At 49.3% G+C, this 9360-nt stretch overlaps 1 long non-coding RNA gene across 1 annotated transcript in view; it reads left to right on the top strand.

The window, feature by feature from the left end:
• The first annotated feature begins 844 nt into the window (after nucleotides 1-844).
• The window catches only part of LOC149359151 (uncharacterized), a 60127-nt gene continuing 51611 nt past the window's right edge, over nucleotides 845-9360 (top strand). Inside the window, exon 1 of the long non-coding RNA XR_016288259.1 lies at nucleotides 845-1286. This is a non-coding gene — a long non-coding RNA (uncharacterized LOC149359151). The remainder of the gene's footprint in view (nucleotides 1287-9360) is intronic.

The raw sequence follows: 9360 nt of genomic DNA, 5'->3' as shown, positions 1-9360 counted from the left end.
GCACTTTTTATTTTCGTAATAGTTTATGATCATTTGAGGACAACGCAAAGGATGAAAAAGTAGGCTGACGTGAAAAGGTATGTTTAATCGGGTGAACTGTGCCTACTGTTAAAAGGAGTGCCATACTTCGTGCGGTAGCGAAGAGGTGTGATTCTTCTCAGCAATAAGTTCCGCTTCCTATTCTAGAGCCACGACAACGTAGTACATACATCGATCTTTTCAGGAATAAACCGACACTCTTCTTATTTTTGCTTTTACATTTTAATATATCGATGCGGTGTGTAAATAGCATCGGCGAAATAAAAAGGCCGAAAGGTGTGTGAGAGAGAGGAGATGCGGCACTCAGAAAATTTCGGGGGGGGGGGGGGGGGGAAGGGGTGCTCTGGCACTGACCCCGCAATGTGCAATATTCGCAACATTCGCAACATTCGCAACATTCGCAACATTCGCAATATCCACAATATTCGCAATGTGCTTTCCTTCACTGTTTATGCTCTAGTGATATAATGGTAACGTTCCAAGGCGCCCGATAAGGCGCCCGTTCCAAGGTTTCATCGATAACCTGCCTTATTCCGTTGCCGTCTCTCCTATCGGGGTGAATAGGTGACGTTGCACTTGCATGAAGCAGCCTGAAAAAAGTCAGTCGAGCGCGGTAGGGCGAGAGCCTAAAACTTAGGTGAAACAATGCGATCGCCGCCTAAAAAAAAAAAGAAACAAAGGTTTTTGCTGTAGCCTCAGATGGAACACGTGCGAAGTAAGGCAAAAGATAAGGTCACACCCGCTTGTTCTCGGCACGGCAGGCGAGAATTCGCGAGATTAGGCCTAAGTCTACCGGACAGTAGCGATGCGGCGGCAGCATGGCCGCGCCCTTTCAGTGGTGCTCGGGTGTAATTATCTTAATTATTGGTGACGTTGTTGGAAACTGACCTTGACTGAGTGAACTAATGAAACCCTTCCTGCCTCGCTCGTCGAACTGTGATGTCTCCTGAAGCCCTGCATTAATTGGGGCCTTGAAACTATTGTCAAGTTAGAGTCGGACCAGAATTGAAGAACCCAGCTATTACCGCGGCGCCTGACAACGTCGTGTTTTTGCCCACCTGTTCGCCTGTCCATCGCTAAACACGGCGGATAACCTCTTCAATCACGAAACAACGAACTTCTGCAAAGGTACCACGGCTGCCAGCCTGTCAACGAAGTGCGGTGTTTTCGGCGTCGCCCCTTCAAAGGGGGAACTCGGCTTGCATGGACGATGCCTTCCCAAAGCTTCATCCGCGGCAGCAAGAACGGTAAGTGCGATTACAATCGGTCCGTTCTGCTACTCGCACTGCTGGATTCGCGAGTTTTGCAATACTCGAGCTTCTGTTAGCGTAAAAAATGCGCTGAACGCACTTACGAAGATAGCGTAACAACTTTTATCCGGAGTGATTTCTGGCGCCAGTCGCAGAAGCACAGCTAGCTGTAAGCAGGGATAGGCAACATGCGATCATGTGTAGCTGAGGGGTGATCGCGTGTCTGTTGTTGGTCTAGAAGTTAGGGCACAGCTGCAAGCAACGATAGGCAGCACGCAGTGATGTGTAGCTGAGAGGTGATCGCTGATCTAGAAGTCAAGCACGCCCTGAGACGAGCGTCTCTTCTAGAAAGCTGGGAGGGAAGTAAGCACCGAAGTTGTCGCTCAGCGATTACTGCAGATTAAGGAATTAGAAGCACTGTTTTTCCCGGTACCGCAGGGATGGAACTTTCGTACCAGTGGGTTTAAGCATTCTCCTTTAGGAGAGAAAAGGAAATGTGGGGAGGTTAGCTGGAAGAGGACACCGGATCGATACCCTGCACTGGGGGAAATGGATGAGAGGATGTCAAGGTGCACGAGAAACGGTAAAGCGCTGTTCTCTAAAGAATGAAAGAGCCGTTCCACTTCGTAACACCTTAGAAGCCTTCATTTTTTAGGTGATAGAAAGGCACGAGATTGGCTAGCATCGGCCCGAATGCTCCGTCTTTTGCATCGATTGCACTGGCACGCATATATTGACGAGGGGGCCCGAAGTTTCGCCGAGACTTCAGCCCACTCAAGTTGCGCTACTATGAACTATGTCGAGGGCATTTTGTTGGCACTGTGTGGAGGGGGGTGGGCATTTTGTTGAACTGCGTGGAGGGCATTGTGCTGCCGGCTGCCTGCCTCAGCTTGATGTGCCGCTCTGCGTTCGCACAACAGAGTACGCGGCCCTGTAATTAGCCACAATGTGTACGCAGAAGCAGAAAACCTTCGCAACGTTGTCGCAAAAAAGCCCTTGGCGTGAAATTCCTAACTATTCGGCTCCGACATACATGATCGTATCGCACAGATCTTCATTAACTAGTCGCGTTCTTTTATTTTTGATACCTTTTGATCGGCCACAACAAGAAGTAGGACCAGATTCATGCCAAGCTGTCGCAGACACGATGCGCTGCCAAGTTCCAATGCTATCGGGATTTGTTCGCCTATCTACGTAGCGGTTTGTTGCGATTATCTTTACAGTCACCATTCAGGTTCATCACCGCCGACGCGCGGCCTTAGCAATCGTCTTTCGCCAGGACTCGCGTATGCGCGCCAGACGTGATTAGAAGGCTGGCGAAATATCGCAGTTTTGAAGCGAAAAGCTTCACTACCCGCACTACAGCCGCGCTTAGCGTGAGCCGTCGGAGCCAAGATTTGCCGCAGCTGCGCATGCGCGAAACCGAGCGACGTCACGCGCGGCGCAGGTGGCCGCAGCCGCCGCCGCGCCGACTCCGCCGCCTGACCGTTCGGCGCAGCCGCGCGCTACTGCGCATGTGCGCCGCCTCCTCACCGCCGCTACTACTGCGCGCTCGCCTCCTCGACACCGTTTGACCTTTCGCTGCAGCCGCGTGTTTACCACAGTTACTACGTATGCGCAAGGAGGGCTATATAACGCGCTTGCCTACACCGTTATCGTGGTGCTCCCAGTGCATTGTGCGCGAACTGCGACAGCCATGACGTCAAGCAAAGCATAACTGCAGCTTTTCGCTTGTATATCCAGGCTTAACCAGAGCTAAGCCACTGCCATTTTTTTTTCACTTATGATTTCGCAATGTTAGAAACTGTTCGCAGAGAAGTATGTATACGGGCTTTGCCAAAAACACCATATATGTTTCACCTAAGATGTTCAGCAATTTTTTAATATGGGCTTTTTCAGTTAGAAGAGTGCTTTTTATCTGCATAGCATTGTCAGCGGTATAGCTCATCAGAGTACTGCTAAAACATGCTAACTTGTAGGCTGGTTAACTAAACTTTGCAGTTGTTGCTCAGTTTTATTTAGCGAGATGCGTGAAATCCTTCGTGAGTAATATCCATGCCAGTTTTTAGAATTTCGAAAACGCATTTACTTTCGCCCCGCCACGGTGGCTCAGTGGTTACGGCGCTCGGCTGCTGACCCGAAAGACGCGGGTTCGATCCCGGCCGCGGAGGCCGAATTTCGATGAAGGCGAAATTCTAGAGGTCCGTGTGCTGTGCGATGTCAGTGCACGTTAAAGAACCCCAGGTGGTCGAAATTTCCGGAGCCCTTCACTAAGGCGTCCCTCATAGCCTAAGTTTCTTTGGGACGTTAAACCCCAATAAACCAATAAACCAAACCAAAAGCATTTACTTTCGGTGCTGTGAGCCAACAATTTTGCCTACGTCGCGTCAAAATACACGCGCTCTCGAAAAGCTTGCAGGCGAAGCAACCCCTGCAGTGCTCGTAACTCGTCCAAATAGCCAAATATGTTTGGCCATAGCGCGGAGAGCAGCTGCGTTTCAATTCTAAAAACTGATATTCATATTATTTGCGCTGGGCCACATGCCTATCAGTAAATAAGGAGACTAACAGTAATAATTAAAAGTTCACTATTTTATATCAGTTACCATCCTACTAGTTAGTAGTTCTTAACTGTATTCTGATGCGCTACACTGCGGACAATGCTGTGCTGAAAAAGCGCTCGTGTAGCTCAAAAAGCCCATTTTCAAAACTCGCAGGTCTTCTTAAGTGAAAAACTCGGTATGTAGTACAGCCTGCTTAGTTCGAATCCGGGCCATGCACCGTGGCTCGCTTTGGAGGTCCAAATCTGTCGGCTGTGAGGCGAACTGTTGCTCACCTGTCCGGGACTTCCCAGAGTGCTATAGACAGCCCCAGTACATGACATATAAACAAACTTTTTTGGTTGTTTTCCTACAGCGGTTGCATAGTCCAGCGCAACATGAAGGTTCACTGTCGCTTAGGCCGAAAGGCACCAACAACTTTTTACTGGTGTAAGGTTCGTTTACTCGCCAGCCAATAATAAAAATGGCGGTACAGTGTTGAGAAACCTAATGACTAGCTGTGCTGATGTGTGCTGTACTCAGCCTTCTTGAGGCATTGCACAGCGTTAGAGTACTTTATTTTAGGTGAATTAGGCCCGAAGTGATCGCCTGCAAATCGCCAGACTACGTATTATCGTGCTCAGCATGCAGTTCAGCGCCTGCATTCGACGTCGACCATGCAGCGGTATGCGCTACGCGGTCGCAAGGTTAGTTGGTGGAGCGTTGTCTAGGAAAAAGTAAATATAGCTGTAATTTAAACGTACACTGAATAGTAATCTGAACTCGTCTTTTTACCGCGGGAACTCGATCTACACGTTCTAGGAATTCTTAGAAATTTCGAATTATAGTCCTGTGCGACCGATTTCCTCAATTTAAATCGAATTAAACTTCCGTCTCCCGCCTTTTTTTGAACTCGCCGCAGACGGTAGGAGGAGTCAACCGATATTTCAACCAGTTCCGTGGCGGCTTGCCGCTCTGCCATCGGCGGAATGATACGTACCGGTCGGCGAAAGCAGAGTCCGCGCGTATTTTTATTTCTGTGGGCCTAATTTGCGGCTATGTAGCCTCTGGCTGGAGTAATTTATTCACGGCAACCTAAAAAACAAAATACAAGCGAAAGCGAAGCCGCCACACGACCGCCTGAACGGCACTTCACGCGTTAGTTGACTCCTCCTGCCGTCTGCGGCGAGTTCAAAAAAAGGTGGGAGCCGGGACGTTTAATCCGATTTAAATTACGGAAATAGGTCGCACAGGACAATAATTCGAAGTCTCCATGAATGCTCGGAACGTGTAGATCGAGTTCCCGCGCTAAAAAGACTAGCTTCGATTACTCTTCGGTGCACCTTTAACACACACCACACAGAAAGACTGACGGGACGGGACGGGCTCCGAACGACAGCGCCCGTCCTGTCCGCCTTTCTGTGTGCTGTGTGTTAAATTAGCCCTGTTTTTACCTTTTGTTAGATAGACACCGCTTGAATGTGTCGTGATGGACACTGCAGAAGACCATGCACTTTCTAGTACCAGCTGCGTGTATAACTTTCCGACACCGCCGGGCGACCGCTGCTTTGTGATTGGAGCTCCGCCTATAACTTGAGTATTTCAAGACATAGTGAGCGCCATGGTGTCCGTTCATGGCGTCTGTGGCAACAGTGTTCAGAGTTTCGCTTGAACAGCGTGGGATCCCCACGACTGTATGGTACACGAGTCACTGTCGCTGCTATGTCGACTTTCTTTCGATGATCCCAGGCAAAAGTTAATTCACCCAAGAAATGGTTTGCTTTGGAAGTCACATTTACAGACCTGCCTGCATTTTGTAACCGTTACGTAACTCTATGCTGAGCCACGTTGCAAACTTTACTACGTTTTCTGGCGTGCAGGGGCTTGTCAGTTCTGGTGAATGACCGTGACGTTTTCTCTTTACCGCAAAGTCAGTTTTTTTTAGTGCTTCGGCAGTAGACGGATCAGTACCGAGGCACTTGATCGTCATTACCTATGGCGTCCTAAAAATCACCCTCAGTTCCCTCTGCCTGCCAGGTAGCACCGAAGCATTAGACCAATGTGACATTTTTCTTTTGGTCAAACGTTAATTAAGTTTTCTTAATGACCTTTTTTAATAATTTCTTTACGTTACAGATGAACATCCTAGTAAACTTTTTCTAACATTAATTAAACATTATAACAACGTAAATGTAATATTGTCGAAAATAATGAAGCAACCCTGCACTAGTATGCAGGCCCACCATTGTGACAATTTAATCAACGCTTTGCAAGGACCAGCAACGAAGGCGACACTTCGTCTCCACAGTAGAGCACAACATGCGACTAGAATGTACTTACCTCCGAAAGCGTGCAGTGGAGTCAAGCTTACACGCCCATTACTGAGAGGTGTCCCATGAGTGGTAGTAGCGAAAGGATAATAAGCAGTTTAACAAAATAATCTGCTTGAGCATGTTACCTATGGCGGGCACAATCTAAGAGATTTAGTTGCGCGAAGCACTGCTAGTTGAAAAACATGTTTACTGTAAAATTAGTGGAGAGTGTTCTGGGACTCGGTGCTAGAAATATATCTGCAGTGTTTTATAGTTATGATTCAAATATAATAATGTTTAATAAACAATAAGGAGACATTGCTGACTTGGAACGTTAAATATATGTTTATGCTGCAGCGTTTACCATCATTTGTTAATTTTTAACATTATAACAAGAGTTGAAAGCCAGGATTGGAATAATATTTATGTTCAGTGTTAAACTAATTTTTATGTGTAACATATAAACTTAAATATTAATTTCTAACAGTTAATGCAACGTTTCAATGTAACAATGTTACTGAACTTGCATAAATTTTTCATAAGATTGTTCTAATTTTCCGTGCTACCTGGGCGTGGCCAGCATATCGCCTTTGACACGTGTGGGGATGTGGGAGGGACAGCTTTATTTTAACAAAAAGGATCCTTTGTTCTTGACCAAGAGTCCAGGCGTCTGTGCTTCAATGAGAACTCTGTACACTTGCCATGATTGGCTAGCTGGTTGAGCAACTAGCAGAATGCCATTCCATGAGGAGGCGGACCGGTTGGGTATAGGGGACCTGCCATCGGTTGGGGCATTCCCACACCGTGTACTGTGCGATGTCAGTGCGCGTTAAAGAACCCCAGGTGGTCGAAATTTCCGGAGCCCTCCACTACGGCGTCCCTCATAGCCTGAGGCGCTTTGGGACGTTAAACCCCCATAAAACGTCCCACAGGTTGTGTATGAGGGTGCCTTGGCCGCCCCACATGTTGAGCAGAGTAGGAAGGTCAAGGTGGGGTGGTGGCGATGAAGGAGGTGCGATGAATGTCTGCAGTTGCCGCCAGACTGCACTGTATTTTGAATTTCGTGTACGGTGAGGTGGTGGGAGGGTAAGCGCCTGTTTTTGTAATAAGTGGTTTTTTGATGGTATGTGAGAAGAGCCCGAGACGATTCCTGCGTGGGTTTGGGTGTCCCATCTTCTTGGGGCCTGAAGGATAGTTCTCGAGTCAGCGTATGAACACGCTGGTTACCGGGGATCGATACTTACCCAGGAACCCACGTGAGGGTTATCTCTTGGGTAAGCGTATGTCCTGATGCGAGAATGCGTCGGGCGATTGACGTGATAACGCTTTGCTGAGTGACGGTACACAGCTTTGGAGACGGTGGAGATATCCGTGATGTTGGGATCTTGTGCATAGTGTATAAGCACCAAGCCCATGGCCGCGCCTTCAGCCTCCGTGGGGAAGGTGGCTGCGGCCCCGATGGTGCCATCCTCGGTAGTAGGCGGGGACAGCGGCATAATAGCCCGGTAGGGTGCGTTGTGCCGCGTTTACATACATGTCGGGTCTGCCTCTGTAGTGCTTGTTGTAATACTAGGCTCGTGCCTGGCGTCTGGCCCCGTGTAGCTCGGGGCTCATATTTCTGGGTAGAGGTTTGATGCGCATTGGACCCTGGATGTCAGGTGCAATGATTTGATAGTTGGGGGCAGGTGAGCAGGTAGATTGGAGCATGGGCGTCCGGAGGGGGGGGGGGCAAGGGGGGGCGGCTGCACCCCCCTGGAGAATCACTCACTCGAACCGTGAGTGATGGCCGCATGCCAGGGGCGGTGGTGCGCTCAGCCAAAAGGGTAAAAGCAGCCCCTCTTCCACGCTTTCGGTCACATCTGCGAAACGCCGCGTACGGGCGCGCGTCGTTCCGCCGTTTTCAAACCACGCCATCGTTAGCTCTGCTGAAGGGCGACCTGTTGCAGAAATACAGCGGCACCGGCGAGCATGTGTTTCGAGCAGTCTTGAGATGTGTGCCTGTTTCTTTGATCTCTAGAGAGATAGCGACACGGAGGCAGACAGTGCACACCCCGGCCACCGATGAATTCTTCAGGAGGGAGGGACAAATCAGCCGTGTCCATCCCCGCTTTGTCGGACTGCTCAGGGGCAAGCGGGCGATTAGTTGGCGCCGCCGCCGCTCGCTGTCTCCTCCGATCCACGGGAGAGCGCAGTTCGGTAGAAGCGCCGCTTTCAGAATCTTCGGCAAAGGGGATTATCTGCTTTTGTTCACGGCGACGCAGTCTCCAGAGGCGCCCCCACACCAGCGTTCCTTGCGTCTTCTCCGAAAACCAGCGCCTTTGGTCAAAGCAGCCCGATGGCGCCTGCCTGGCTCGCCTGTCACCTCTGGCTGGGCCTCAAATCACAACAGCGCCCATGTACTGTGCGATGTCAGTGCATGGTAAAGAGACCCAGGTGGTCGACATTATCCGGAACTCTGTACTACTCCGTCCCTAATAGCCTGAGTCGTTTTGGGGCTCTGAACCCCATAAAAACACAAATTTTCCGACCGGAGTGGCGAGTGTCCCTTCCCCTCGGAAGTCGCGCGGCGTTCCTTTCACCCCCAAAGTAAGCCCTTGCACGTGTGCGCGCCTCTGTGTTTGTGCTTCGGTGTTTTTAGAGTTATACTGTATAACTCTAGGTGTTTTTAGTGGCCGGTTGTCAACGATGCTGAGAACAACCAAGACAGCGGACGAGAAAACGACGAGCGGCGAGCAGTGTGTGTGCGGTTGCTCGACTGTGCGGGTGCGCGAGCAAGATGGAGCGAGGAGATGGAGCTGCGAGCGCGCCTTTATCTTGTAAATAAGTTTTCGTTCTATATATAGTCACCTTTTGTTTTCAACGTACGCGTTCAACCGTTTTTCCAATCAATGTGTATGATGAGTGTGCACCGAGAGCGTGTAATGAAGCACAGAAATGAATTTATCAGCCGTGTAATCACGCAATTCGCCCAGAAAAATCCGAGGCGCCTACAGTTGCTGTTCAAGGAAGATTGACTGAGTGACTGTAGTTGCGCGTTTGTGAACATATTGTGCTGTGTGCTGGTCATCAATCCGGGTGAGTCGAGAACCCGTATGCAGCAAGACTGAGCACTCTTCTCCACGAAGTAATAATATCTTTTTGCATTTTGTACTGATTTTAAATGTTTCTTCGTTCATAAACTCCAATGTATCTCTCCTAGCCACGCTTTAATGTTGGTGA

This window comes from Amblyomma mixtum, chromosome 2 (assembly GCF_055824585.1).
Source record: "Amblyomma mixtum isolate Tamu chromosome 2, ASM5582458v1, whole genome shotgun sequence".
NCBI lineage: Eukaryota > Metazoa > Arthropoda > Arachnida > Ixodida > Ixodidae > Amblyomma > Amblyomma mixtum.
This window is presented reverse-complemented; position numbering and strand designations above follow the sequence as displayed.